The sequence below is a fragment of the Ictidomys tridecemlineatus genome, chromosome 12 (genome assembly GCF_052094955.1).
Source record: "Ictidomys tridecemlineatus isolate mIctTri1 chromosome 12, mIctTri1.hap1, whole genome shotgun sequence".
Taxonomy (NCBI): domain Eukaryota; kingdom Metazoa; phylum Chordata; class Mammalia; order Rodentia; family Sciuridae; genus Ictidomys; species Ictidomys tridecemlineatus.
In genome coordinates, this window is record NC_135488.1 from 120,177,686 (window position 1) to 120,192,966 (window position 15,281).

General features: G+C 42.7%; 1 long non-coding RNA gene across 1 annotated transcript; it reads left to right on the forward strand.

Annotated features, from left to right (window-relative positions):
• The first annotated feature begins 1,495 nt into the window (after positions 1 to 1,495).
• LOC144369629 (uncharacterized) lies at positions 1,496 to 13,297 on the forward strand. Its single transcript, XR_013429420.1, has 3 exons — positions 1,496 to 3,917; positions 5,445 to 5,647; positions 12,413 to 13,297. It is a non-coding gene; the product is annotated as an uncharacterized LOC144369629 (long non-coding RNA).
• Positions 13,298 to 15,281: the final 1,984 nt, after the last annotated feature.

Below are 15,281 nucleotides of genomic sequence, written 5' to 3' on the forward strand. Positions count from 1 at the left end.
ACCTTTGTACTGTTATGATATTCATATTATTGAATCTGAACTAATATAATTGTTCTCTTAAGACTTTTAATTTCTATATTTTTTTACCATAGCATCTCAATCTAGTATAACATCTCTGTAGCTTTTCATGCTAATGTAATATTCTTACAATTACATCTAAAAGTAATATAATAGCTATCATGTGGTCTTTAATACTGATATTATATTCATGTTAGATCATTAAAAACTGATAGAGTAGCTTCCCTGTGGCTTTATTAGTAATATGACATTCTTATTACAGCATCTAAGATTGATAGCTGCCTTTAATATTAATATGATATCCATAATATAGTGTCCAAAGCTGATATAATATCTGCAATGTGCATTTCATAGCTAATATGACATTCTTTCTAAAGCATTTAAAAACATTATAAGCCAGGCGCAGTGGCACATGCCTGTAGTCCCAGCGGTTTGGGAGGCTGAGACAGGAGAATTGTGAGTTCAAAGCCAGCCTCAGCCACTGTGAGTCTTTAAGCAACTCAGTGAGACCTGGTTTCTAAACAAACTAAAAAATAGGGCTGATGATGTTGCTCAGAGGTCAATTGCCCCTGAGTTCAATCCCTGATTGATTGATAGATAAATAAATAAATAAAATATAATAGCTGCATAATGGTATTTAATACTATTATTATATCTATACTATAGTATTGAAAATGAATATTACAGCTTCTCTGTGGCCTTGTGTATTAATGTAATCATAGCATTGCATTGAAAACTGATATAATAGCAGCCTTGAGGCTTTTAATTCTATTGTGATATACATGTGGCATCTAAAACTGATATAAGAGCTGCCTTATTGCCTTTAATACTAATATAATATCCATATTGTAGCATCTAAAAATAATTTAAAAAACTACACAGTGGTGTTTTATGCTAATATGATATCCCTAGTGTAGAATCCTTACTAAAACAATAGGTGCCTTATAGCCTCTAATACTATTATTATATTCATAGTATGCCTTCTGAAATTGATTTAATAGCTGCACTGTCACTTTTAATATTTGTATGATATTTATACTATTTATCTGAAAGTAATATCTATTCTGTGGCCTTTGATGCTAATATGATATCGTACTATGGCATTCAAAACTAATATACTGGCAGTCCATTGTTGATTAAAATTAATATATTATTCACATTATATAATCTAAAGCTAAAGGAATTGTACTTCCTTTGTACTGTTATGATATTCATATCATATTGCTGCCCTGTGGTTTTTAAAACTATTATAATACCCATATTATAGCATCTAAAGCTAATATAATAGCTCTACTGTGGCCTTTAATATTACTGTGATATCCTAGTATAGCATCTAAAACTAAATACAACTACCTTTTTGCCTTTAATTGTTTTAACATTAATATTGTAGCATCATGTTTTTTTACATTAATGTAATATTCATATTTAACATAAAATATTAATAGCTTCCCCGAGGCCTTTAATACTAATATATGTACTATTGCATCTAAAAATAATAAAATTAATCAAATACGTGTCCTAGTGCCCTTTATATTAATATGATGTTGATATTATACCATGTAAGAGTGACATAATAGCTTCCCTATGGTCTTTAATAATAATGTGATATTCAGGGGCTGGGGTTGTAGCTCAGTAGTAGAGTGTTTGCCTAGCATGTGTGAGGTGCTGGATTCATTCCTCAACACCACATATAAATAAATAAATAAAAAATAAAAAATAAATAAATAAATAAATAAAGTGCACCAAAACCTAAAAAATATTAAAAAAATAATAATGTGATATCCATACTATAGCATGTAAAACAAATGTAATAGCAGTCTTGTCCTTAATATACTGTCTGTATTATAGATTCTAAAACTCATATGATAGATGCCCTGTGGTCTTTAATATAAATGAACTATTCATACTATACCATATTAATATATATAATATATGTTCTATGGCCTTTACTACTAATGTGACAACCATATTTTGCATCTATTACAAATGTAGTAGCTGCCACATGGCCTTTAATAGTAATATGATATCTGTAGGAGCTGGATTTATAACTCAGTGGTAGAGCATTTGCCTTGCACATGTGAGGCACTGGTTTTGATTCTCAGCACCACATAAGATAATAAAATAAAAAAAAGATATTGTGTCCATCTTAAAAAAAGAACACCTTTTTATTTGTTCAGAGTCAAATTAAATTTGTGAGTCAAACTGGAGCTTAGGAAGGTGTGATTGTTAAAACATCATGACCACTAAAGAGATGCTAAATACTTTGCCCAGAGACAATAGGAAAGAAGACTTGAGTGCATCTCAGGAATTGGCAAAACCACCCCAGTTTCAGGCTCAAAGATTTAAATTTTCTTTCTTTTTTGTGCCAGAAATTGAACCCAGAGGTACTTAACCACTGAGTCACATCCTCAGCCTTTTAAAATATTTTCTTTAGAGACAGGATCTCACTGAGTTGCTCAGGGCCTTGCTAAATTGCTGAGGCTGACTTTGAACTTGCAATCTCAGCCTCCTAAGCTGCTGGGATTAGAATCAGGCACCACCCTGCAGCTGACCCTTGACTAGGACAGGACCTCCTGGGAAGGGGTACCTGCGCAGTATCCAGAGGTCATCTGGATGGAGGCAGGAAGCCCTTCCTTATTTTCTGTGCTCAGCCCCTATAGGGAAAGGTGTCTACTCTCAGTATACTGACCACCAGCCCCCCTTCCCTTCCACCTATCTGACTTTCTCTTGGATTACTCCAAGCTTGTTCTATGCTCACTCCCTCAAAGGGCCAGCTGGGCCCAATGGGCATAGGTGAGACACCATGACCAAGTGGAGTATCATCTTTTGTACATTCCTGAGGGACTCTCCCTGCTGAGATTAAAAGAGATATTTTGGCTGTTCCAAGGTGTGGATGGCAAGAGGGGAGCTGAAAGAGAATATGAGGGGTGGTTTGTTCAGCCCTGGACTTTCTGGGATCCAGGGCTTTGGGGACATAAAATATGGGTGGAAAATATTCAAACCATAGCACCATCCTTTTAGATCAAAACATGGGATGATGGGCTCTCTTTTAGCTAAAATATGCAAACATATGTTGAATAACCAGAACAGTGAATTTCAGAGGTTGTGCATCAGGACTAGGTAGTGGCACAGCTCTGTCTACAACACTAAACAAGCTAATCAATCAACAGAATCCAAGCTCAGGATGCATTTGCTACCTGTGGAAAAGAGATAAAATTAAAAGTTGGGATGGGGGTATGAAGCTGTATCATAATGTCCTCTAAGCTAATCAGAGGTGGGTCATAGGGACCCTAATGGCAGTCACCTCCAGGTTCTCCCCTAGATGTGGTTCTTTGGGGATCCTGGAGTTGCCTTCATGTTTGTCCGTTGTATCCCTGGAAGCTCCTATGGATGGACAAAGATGCAGGCCTGGGTTGTTGTGCTTGCATTTTTCTGAGTTTACCACTTTGAAATCTCTTTCCATAGGCAGCAACTGCATACTGAGCCTGAGTCAATCAGCTGCATATACAGGTTTTTCTATTCAGAATTTACTTTTCCCTCTGTGAGGTATGCAAAGGTCAGGGCAGTCCAGGTTCCAGACCAGAGTAGACACCTGGGGGAGCTCAGAGATACAAGGGCCTCCATGGCATAGATTCATAGCAGTTATGCTGTTTGTTTACCCATTGAAGCACATCCTGATTGCTTAAGCTATTGGGGCATTGTGTATAGAACTACGATATGTAATTGCATGCTGTTATCTAGATATACATTTTTTTAAAGAGAGAGAGAGAGAGAGAGAGAGAGAGAGAGAGAGAGACAGAGAGCTAGATAATTTTTTAATATTTATTTTTTTCTTTTTGGCGAACACAACATCTTTGTATGTGGTGCTGAGGATCGAACCCAGGCTGCACGTATGCCAGGTGAGCGCGCTACCGCTTGAGCCACGTCCCCAACCCTAGATATACATTTTTGAGGAAGTTTTCTCTATTTTTAGGATTGTGTGGTGACACCATGTCTAACTTTAGGGAAAATGCCTAGTTTTTTTGATAGTGTTGAACTGTTGTGTGCTCTTACAGCAATGCATAAGAGTGCCTGTGGCTGCTCATCATCCTCATGGTTGATAGTACACTTAGTAAAGACCGTAGCAGCTCGGTAGGTGTGCAGTGCACCTTGGGATCTTAGTTTGTGCTTTCCTCATGACAGGTGATACTAAGAATCATTTCTATGCTTCTTTGCCATGTCATATATTTCTTGTGAGTTGTCTGTTCATGTCTTTACCAATTATGTTGTCTTATTGTTGAATATCTCACTATATTTTTTTACACAAGTTTGTTTTAGAGATATATCTTCCAAATATTCCCCCAGTGTTTGACTTGTTTTTTCATTTTCTTTATATGATTTTTTTTTTTACAGAGAAATTTACTACAGTCCACATCAGGTTTTCTTTCATGGATTTCTTGTTGTTATTGTTTGTTTGCTTGGTAGCTGGTATTGAACCCAGAGGAGCTTAAATACTGAGCCACATCCCCAGCTTTCATGGATTTTTTTGCGGGGGCTACATATAAAACCTTATCATGAAACATGTGGTCATGCACATTTTCTGGAGTTTTATAGTTTCCCATTTTAAATTCAAGTCTAGCTAGTATTTTGTTAGGTTCTCGCATCCTTATGTGTGGCTTCTTGAAGTGTGTTCTTTTGCGGTCAGTGCTGTCTAGTCTAGGTTCATAAACAGCTTCTTGGGAATTTCTGGAATGCACTGAATCTTCAGATCAGGTTTGAGATAATTTCATCTTAATTATATTATTGAGACCTGAGCAAAGACTATGTCTCCATTTATTTATATTTCATTTGATATCTTTATAAACATTTCAAGATTTTCTTAAAGTAGGGTTGTACTTTAAGCCTTACATGTAAGTACTTCAAATTTGGGGTCTCTATTTTAAATATTAATGCTTTAAAATGTTTGTTATTCCAGTTTATAAATTTCACTGTTTCCCCTACATGATGGCTGAAATATAGGAAATCAATGAAATTTTGTCTATGGGTCATGTACTTTGCTGCTTGCTATCTCCATCCATTCTGATCAAGACATAGGATGCTGGGCTCTATTTCTTTTTGATTTCAAAAATCATGACCTGGAATAGTCAGAACTATGAATTTCAAAGCTTCACTGTGCCTAGCACAAGGGGGTGTAGCTCTGAACAGTGAACACCTAGCACCCAGCATCCTGCACTGCCCACAGTGGCCAGCGGGGACACTCAGAACAACCTTCTCTGATCAACTGCTTTTGGGGGCTGTGTTCTGTGCCCTAATCAAACTTCCTTCTCCTGGGGACCCATATAAGAGACGCCACATCTAGGGACTCCTAGGGGCTTTATCTAAGGTGTAGAACAGAATGCTTTTTAAAATTTTTTTAAAAAATTTTTTTATCCTGGGAACACACCTAGAAAGATACCATGGACTGGGGATGCCTGGTGGATACATCTATGGTGAGGACCAAAGCTTCCTTCTCCCTGACACCTACCCATGGAGACTCCACTGTGGATTCAGGATGACTGAAGTCCATGTGAGGAAAACATGAGGAAGAAGCTTCTTGTGTACTGCCTGATATGCTGAGAAGGAGGTTCTGCCATGTTCTTTACTTTCTCAGGTAATATTTTAGCAGAACTTATTTTACACCAGTATTTCTTACTGAGGCTTTGGCTGCTCATTATCATGGTATGTCAATGTATTTTGTGTGGCTTGAGTGTCTGAGGACACAAATGCCCACTCAAGATGGTGCAGGGAGGGCCCAGTGCCTGGAGTCTCATTGGGGCCTGAGGGTAAGGGCTCATGAAAATGCAGTAAGAAGCTCTCAGGAGTCTCTAGGGTGAGAGATGCAAAGATTATGATGGATTGTACTACCTGAATCCTGGGTACCTGCAGAATCCTCATTGCAGTTACCAGAGCCTTCTGCAGTGAGGTCAAATGACAGACCGTGCTACCCGTAATTCTTGGGGACCTGCAACTTGCAGAGACCTCTGCAGAGAGGGCTGTACTGACAAAAATTAAACTATACTACCAGTTACTTTTGGGTGGCTGCTCTGCCTAGCAGCTTCTGGGGTAAGAATTATAAGGGCAGAATGCCAGACTTCAATGCTCAGAGTCTCTGGGGATGCCTACATACCCTGTAACCCTGTAAGTCCCAGAGGTTTCTGTGGTGACAGTTGTATTGTTAGAGAACACTACCTAGAATATCTGGGGTATCAGGGAAATCATGGGGTCTTCACCTTCTGTGATCCTCAGCAGGACTGTGCAGGCAAACCCTAGACTGCATTATCTGGAACCATGAGGGACTGCAGCTCCCAGAATCCTCTGTGGTGAGTGTGCAAACCATGGAACTGCATTACCGACAATCCTAAGGGGGAATTTGAGTTTCAGAATTTTCTGCAGTGAGTAGGAAAAACACAGGACTATATTACCCACAAATCTCAGTGCCAGCAGCTGTCAGGATCCTTTGTTGTGAGGACTGTTGGACTGAGAGCTTAACTACAGTACCCAGAATCTTTGTTGGGGTGTGTTGCCCAGGTGAGTATGCAGTCTGTAACTCCCAGAGGCCTCCCAAGTGAGATCTGTGAATTATGTAGGTCAGACTACAATACCTATGATTCCTGGGGACAGACTAGTGAATGTGTTTCCTGCAATTCCAGAAGGCTTCCACAGTGAGGTCTTTAGTACCAAGGCAAGCATGTGGCCTTCAGTTCTCATAGCCCTTGCAGTAGGGACATTAGGCAAAACAATGGAGTACCTTATCCAGAATCCTCAGGGGGGAATCACAGTTTCAGTATCTGCAATAGTGAGGGCTACAGGGTAGGGAGCTGGACTACACTACCTAGAATTCTTGGAGGTGCCCGTGTCCATGTGGCCTGGAATTCTCAGAGGCTTCCACAGTGAGGGCTATGGAGGCAGAAGACAGGACTATGCTACCCAGAATCTCTGGAGGCCTGCAGCTCCCAGACACCTACCTTTTGAATACTGCTGCGGAAAGCTTTGTATTGCACTACACAGACTCCCAGGGGTGTCTAGGCAGGCTTGTGCTACACAGATCCCAGAGCTTTGATGGTGAAGTCCACTTAGGTAGGATGGACTGCACAACCCAGAATAATCAATGGCCCACAGCTCTCAGAGACCTCTGTGGTCAGGGCTGACTGAGTAGAACTGACTACAATACTCAGAATTCCTGGGGGCTCTGAGCTCTAAGTAGTCACTGTAGAGTTGAACATAGTACCAGGCTATAATATCCATGATCCTTGGGGGCTTGCAGCTCCCAGAATCCACTGTAGTGATGGCTGCATTGGCAGAACACCAGACTACACTGTCCAAAATACCTAGGGATGCCTGAGTGACTGTGTGGCCTGCGATTTCTAGAGACCTCTGTATGGAGTGGGGGCTGCATTATAAAGACTGGATTACACTGCCCAGAATTCTGTGTGAGTGTATGAGGGTGAATGTGCTACTTGAAGCCCCCATAGGCTTCTGGAGTGAGGGCTGAATGGCCAGAATGCGACTACACTGTTCAGAATCACTAGGGATGCCTGAGTAGCCTGCAGCCCACAGAGACCTCTGCAGCTGGGCTGCATTGTAGAATACAAGATTGCACTACCCAGAATCCTGAGGGTATGAGGGTAAATGTGCTACTTGTATCGTCTAGGCTTTTGGGGTGAGGGCTGCATGGGTAGAACACCAGAGTCCACTGCCAGGGTTCTCCAGGGTGTCTGGGCCAACACATGGCACACAGCTTCCATGGTCCTGAAGGGCAAAGACTGTGTGAGCAGAGCACCAGACTACACTGTCCAGAAACCCTGAGAACCCTGAATCTGTGTAGCCTGCAGCTCCCAGAGGCATCCATGGTGATAGCTGGAGAGGCAGGACAGACTCAATGATCTAGAATGCTCTCATAGGCTACTGGGAATTTGGTCTTAGCTCAGGTTCTTATACCCTCCCACAGTGATCACCTTGGGCTGGGAATTAACAGATTTTCTTAAAACCCCTTATTCTGAATTGAAGCAGTCCCTGGCTAAGTCACTCTGTCTCAAAGACTACATGTCCTCGAAGCCTCTGAGGTGGTCTGTTTCTGGCTTCTGCCCTTGGGCTGAGGGTCTAGACTCCCTGTAGCTGCCTCCCTCTGTGCCTCTGCCTGCCTGTCTCAGGCTGCTGCAGCCCTTGGCCTGGTGGAGTGCAGTGAGGGGTTCTCCTGGACTCCATTTTTTCTCTTCTGAGATTCCACTCCTCAGGTCCACAGCTAGATAGAGCAGTGGGAACATATTTTATTCATTAACTGCTGAGGGTGGAAGAAGGTGCTGACATTCACCAGGGAGCCAGGAGAGGCCTGGCCTTTGAGCTGGGAGGAGCCCCTGCACAGCACATGGCCAAAGGGGCGTGGTCAAGAAGGGGCAGGGCCTTGCCGCCATCTTTAATGCTGCCTCTTGAGAGTGAGGAGCTGACTTCCCCCTCAGGACCAACCCGGGAGAGCCCCAGTCCTCGGAGTGTTGGGTCACTCCACAGCGAGTGGCAGAGCTCTCTTCTCAGAGCAGATTGAGAAAGACCCAGGTTGTGGACGCTCGTGGGTCATGCCTCCAGGGACTCACGGAGCTCCCTTCTCCTCAGAGCAGCCTCAGCGTTGATTCTTGGCTTAGGGACTTTCGTGAGTTGTGTCTCTAGGGATGCCTGGGGTTTCCTTCTCCTCAGCAGCTTGAGAGAGACACTTGGTGTGGGGACCCTCGTGGGCCACATCTCTAGGGGTGCCTGGGGCTCCCTTCAACTCAGAGTGGCCTGAGGGAGATGCCTTGTGCGGGCACCCTCTTGGGTCATGTCTTTAGGGATGCCCAGGATTCTGTTCTCCTCAGAGAAACCTGAGGTAGATGCCTGGTGTGGGGACCATTTTGGGTCACATTCTAGGGACACTGGGGGGCTCCCTCATCCTTACAGCAGCCTGAGGGAGATGCCAGTCCTGGGAAGCCTCGTGGGTCATGTCTCTAATTAGGCTGGGGGTTCCCTTCTCCTCAGAGCGGCCTGGGGCAGATGCCAGGGTTGCTTGGCGCCAGAGTTCCTGTCATGGCTGAAGGGGGCGTGGCCAACCAGGGGCGGGGCCTCAGCACCATCTTTAAGGCCGCCTCCTGGAGAGTGAGGAGCTGGCTTCCCCCTCAGGACCAATCAAGGAGAGCCCCAGTCCTCGGAGTGTTGGGTCACTCCACAGGGAGGGGCAGAGCTCCCTTCTCAGAACAGATTGAGAGAGACACCCAGGTTGGGGACTCTCATGGGTCATGCCTCCAGGGACCCTCGGAACTCCCTTCTCCTCAGAGCAGTCTCAGTGGACTCTTGATTGAGGGACTTTTGTGAGTCGTGTCTCTAGGGATGCCTGGGGTTCCATTCTCCTCAGAGTAGCCTGAGGGAGAAGCCTGGTTTGGAGACCCTCGTGGGTCACATTCTAGGGACACTGTGGGGCAGCCTCATCCTTACTGCAGCCTGAGGGATATGCCAGGCCTGGGGAGCCTCTTGGGTCATGTCTCTAAGTAGCCCTGGGTTCCCTTCTCCTCAGAGCTGCCTGGGGCGGTTGCCAGGGTTGCTGTGCTTGGCCAAAGGGTTGCTGTGCATGGTCAATCAGGGGTGGGGCCTCGCCGCCATCTTTAATGCCGCCTTTTTGAAAGTGAGGAGCCTGCTTCTCCCTCAGGACCAACCCGGGAGAGCCCCATTCCTGGGATTGTTGGGTCACTCCACACGGAGGGGCAGAGCTCCCTTCTCAGAGCAGATTGAGAGAGACCCAGGTTGGGGTCTTGGCTTAGGGACTTTTGTGAGTCTTGTTTTAGGGATGCCTGGGGCTCCCTTCTCCTCACATTGGCCTGAGGAAGACGCCAGATCTGGGGAGCCTTGTGGGTCGCAACTCTATGTAGGCCCTGGGTTTTCTTCCCCTCAGAGTGGCTTGAGGGAGATGCCTGGTGTGTGGACCCTCATGGTTTATGTCTCTTTGGATGCCTGGGGTTTCCTTCTCCTCTGAGTAGCCTGGGGGAGATGCCTGGCTTGGGGACCCTCATGGGTCATGTCTGGAGGGACACTTGTGATTCCCTTTTCCTCAGAGCAGCCTCAGAGAGATGGCTCAGAATCTTCTGGCAGCTCTGGCAGCCGTTGAGGGGATGGTGGGAAGCATGAGGAGCAAACATATAATGTCCACATCATGGCCTCTAATACTAAAATAATATTCATAACATGACATCAAAAACTAATATAATAGCAACCCTGTGGTCTCTAATCCAAATATAATATACATACTATAACATCTAAAGACTACATGTCCCAGAAGCCTTTGAGGTGGTCTCTGCCCTTGGGCGCCTGAGTGAGTGTCTAGACTCCCTGTGGAAGCCTCCCTCTGTGCCTCTGCCCACCTGTCTCAGGCTGCTGCAGCCCTTGGCCTGGTGGAGTGCAGAGAGGGGGTTTCCTGGACTCCATTTCTCCTCTCCTGAGATTCCGCTACTCATGGTGCCACAGCCAGACCTAGTTACTGCAGGGGGAATAGATTTTATTCAGTGGAAGAAGGCACTGACATTCACCAGGGAGTTGGGAGAGGCCCCGCCTCTGAGCCCTGAGCAGCTCCCTCCTGGAGCATGTGCACATGGCCAAAGGGGCGTGGTCAAGAAGGGGCAGGGCCTCGCCGCCATCTTTAATGCTTCCTCCCTGAGAGTGAGGAGAGGTTGCTTCCCACTCAGGACCAACCAGGGATAGCCCCAGTTCACTGGAGTGTTGGGTCACTCCACAGAGAGGGGCAGAGCTCCCTTCTCAGAGCAGATTGAGAGAGACACCCAGGTTGGGGACCCTCCTGTGTCATGCCTCCAGGGACTCCCGGAGCTATCTTCTCCTCAGAGCAGCCTCAGCGTACTCTTGGCTTAGAGGCTTTGTGAGTCATGGCTCTAGGAATGCCTAGGGTTTCTTTGTCCTCAGTGCAGCCTGATTGGGACGCCCGTCTTGGGGACCCTCGTGTGGCATGTTTCTAGGGTTTCCAGGATTTCCCCAATCCTGCCAGGGTTGGGGACCCTCACAGGTCATCTCTCTAAGTAGGCCTGGGGTTCCCTTCTCCTCAGAGCCCCTCAGAGCGGTCTGGAGGAGACGCCAGTGTGGGACTTTCTTGGGTCACGTCTCTAGTGACACCCGGGGTTCCCCTCTCTTCAGAGTTGTCTGAGGAAGACTCCTGGTGTGGGGAGCCTTTTGGGTTGTGTCTCTAGGGACACCCGGGGTTCCATTCTCCTCAGAGCAGCCTGAGGGAGATGCCTGGTGTGGAGCAACCCTATTTTGTATTATAGATAGGGTTTCACTGAGTTGCTTCCTACCTTGCTTTTTCTGAGAGTGGTTTTGAACTCAAGATCCTTCTGCCTCAGCCTTCTGAGCCGCTTATGTTTAAATATATTACTTCTAACAAAGCCAGAATTTATTAAAAATACATCCCCTGTATTTTTAATAATGAACCACATTTTTTCTTTAATCTTTGCTTAGTTTTGTTCAATTTTTTTTTAATTGTAGAAGGGCACAATGCATTTATTTTATTTATTTTTATGTGTTGCTGAGGATCAAACCCAGTGCCTCACACATGCTAGGCAAGCACCCTACCACTGAGCTACCACTGCCACACATTTTTGTTTTGGTGGAGAGTTTAATTAGTAAGAAACCATCCCTCCAGGACCCTCTTGCTAAGGCCTCCCCCTCCAGACCCCGCCTCTTCTCCAGACCCCACCCATATTCTTTGGCCCTGCCTGTCCTCCTCAACCACCTTCCCCCTCCTTCCTACCCTGTCTCTCTACATCCTACTCATGTTCTAGGGCCTGTCCCTCCCTCAGGTCTCACCCATCTGCCAGGCCCTGCACCCTTGTGGCTCATTATACCTCTCCTTCAGACCCTGTTTCTCCTCCAGATCTTTCCCTTCTTCCTGTCCTGCTCCTCCTCCAGACCTCACCCTCCTCTTTTTAATTTTTTTTTTTATTGCACGTGGACACAATGCCTTTATTTTGTTTATGTATTTTTATGTGGTGCTAAGGTTTGAACTCATTGCCCCACACATTCTAGGCAAGCCCTCTACCATGGAGCCATAAATCCAGCACAATCCTCCTCTTTAAGACCCTGCCTCTTCTCCAGACCCCACCCATCTTCCAGGCTCCCTCCTCCTCCTGATATTCTCTCCACCTCCTCCAGACTCTGTCTCTGCTAGTCTAGGATGAGCAGCTCCCTGGCTGCTGTGCTAATTGGCAGTATATTTGTCATGGTGCACAAATAATGTCCGTTGTGTAAACACTGTCATCCTGCATTGGATGAATTATCGTGACTGTATCAGAATTCGATATACCATAAAATAACTTTAGAAAAGTCACCTTCTCTCATTTTATTTTCTCTATAGATCATGAAATAAAATCAGAATTTGTTAAAGGGCAGATGACAGTCAGCCTTGAGCCCTGATGATCCCAGGATCCCATCCAGTGGAGGAACTCTAAGTACCAGTCTAAGGTTTTGTATGCTAATTGATTCATTTTCTTATTTTAGAGTTATTTTGTAATATAATTCCCCATGGCCTCCAGGTCTCCAGTTCTGTGCAGTAGGTTTTTCCAATTCAATTTTTGATTAATATTCTTTCAGTTTTCTTCAGAACTTTTAACTATTTTTTTTTTAGTTGTCAGTGGATCTTTTTATTTTATTTACTTATTTTGTTTATTTATATGTGGTGCTGAGGATTGAACCCAGGGCCTGACACATGCCAGGCAAATGCTCTGCCTTTGTGCCACATTGTAGACCTTTATAGAATTTTTAATTCTGTGGACTTCTATTTCTTTTATAAGGAATATTTTAAAAATTACTTTTAGCTTACTTTGTTTTTGATCGAGAGAATTGGCTTTTTTGAGAGAATTTTATTGTTTGAAAATGCTCATAATCAAATGATTTTAATTATTTTTCACTTATTAAGTTATCTTTGGAGACAGGATGTGTAGCTCAGTAGCAGAGCACTTGCCTGGCATGTGAGAGGCCATAGAGTCCATCCCTGCACCACACACACAGATGTCTTTGACAGGACTCAAGTATGAGAGGTATGGTTTAAAAAGATCATGTATTGGGGCTGGGGTTGTGGCTTAGCAGTAGAGTCCTCGACTAGCATGTGTGAGTCCCTGGGTTTGATCCTGGGCACCACATAAAAATAAGTAAATAAAACAAAGGTATTGTGTCCAACTACAACTAAAAATAAAGATTTTTAAAAAAGGTCATGTATTTCCACATACATACATATGCCACAGTGCCTCTTCCAAATTCATATGAAATTATTGTAAGAAAATTTCAAATCAGTTTTAAAAGAGAAGAGGGATGATATTTTTAATGTCAACTATTGATATTTCATGATATTTAAAACCACTATAAATGAAATTTCCTGAGATACAAATCATTACAAAGTGTAAGAGACAAGTCAGTAGCTGCTTTTTTTTGCAATTCAGATACATTTACTAAAAATAGCTTTTTTTAAAAAAAGATATTTTTTCTTCTTTAAAATTCAGAAAGCATTTCCATATGTCCTATTAAAGTTCTACATTCATCAGAAAGTTCTCTTATTCCTTGCATACAAAGGGATGGGCCTTCTAATGAGCATGATACTTTATGTTGTCAGGAATTCTTGTGAGAGAACTCTTTGTTTTGCCTCTGTTCAAAATCTTATTTAAAAATGTATCAGTTTGCTTTTGATTTCAGAAATTTGACTTTCTTTTGAAATTATGTATTTATTAGTATTTAGAGTTATTACATGTGGGAAATGCCATGATTACATTTTATCCTAATGTTATCCTAATGTTGTGTTAATAATTTCCTAAGCTAGGTTATGTTCATTTTTCTTATCAACAGTCAATAAAGCCTTTTTTGTTGTTTTGATGGTATGCTTAATGTGAACATGCTTTATGATGTGACACCACTGTTCTTGATGGTCTAGGTATGCAATACACCATAAGGATAGTATTTTGATTCTGAGAGTCTCAAGTGTTTTAAGTCCAACATGTTTCCTTAAGAGGAATGATTATTCATTTTCTATTTGATTACACAAATAAGATACAATTTTTTTTTTCCTTTTGTGGTTCTGGGGGTTGGTCCTAGGGACTCCTGCATGCTAGGAAATCTTTCTACCACTGAGCTACATCCTCAGCCCCATAGATCCTTTAGTTGTTATTAGCTTCATGATAGTTACAATAAAATTACTTAGAATTTCAACTAGATTTAGACTCATGCAAGAGTTTGGGCATCCATAGCTCCTTGTGATTTCTAAAAGGTAGTTTCCCACAACACAGCAGCATCTAATATCACTCCTGGACTGATCTGACACCTCTGCTTCTCTTGGATCACCACTTCCTGTAGAGGTCTTGGAGGAAATGGAAGTTCTTTGACTATTTGTCCCAGTGACAAATATTTGATTATATTGCTGCTAAAATCTATGCATAGAAATAAAATAGAGACAAGGTTTCTTTGGGATAAGTGATTCAGTCACAGTGAGTCAGTTTGCAATTTGAATATTTTTTTTTATAAAGTCACTGTTTCAGGAAAGTTAAACCATGAGTTGAAATAAAATCTCCAAAATGTCATTTTTTTTCCTCTGTAGTGATCACATTTTAAGAAGGAAAACCTAGAATCTAGTGATAGCATAAAAATATAATAAGTTAACATATGTTATTACTTTAGCATGAAATATGTAAAAGAGGCATATACTTTGAAGTAAAAAAAAATTTTTAGTTGTAGTTGGACAAAATGCCTTCATTTTCATTTATTTATTTTTATGTGGTGCTGAGGCTCAAACCTAACACCTCACACATGCTAGGTGAGTTCTCTATGACTGAGCTACAACCCCAGCCCACATACTTTAAATTTTATATTACTTTGAACTATTAGATTTTTGTGTTATAAATGTTCATAATAAAATACAGAACTAGCTAAGAGTGTCAGTTACTAGTAATAATTGTATGAATAATTATACAAGTAGGTGTTTGAGAAAATATAACCATGTCCTAAGGTTTTACTTTAGAGTAGTTTAATCTTTTTTGGGGGAGGGTACTGGGTATTGAATCCATGGGTGCTAACCCTAATCCTTTGGTCTTTAATATTAATATTTATCCATACTATTGCATCAAAAAGTGATATAATAACTGCCCTGTGGACTTTAATACTAGTATAAAATCAATATTATAAAATTTAAATGATATAAATGCTACCTTGTGACTTTAAATACTTACATGATATCCAACTAT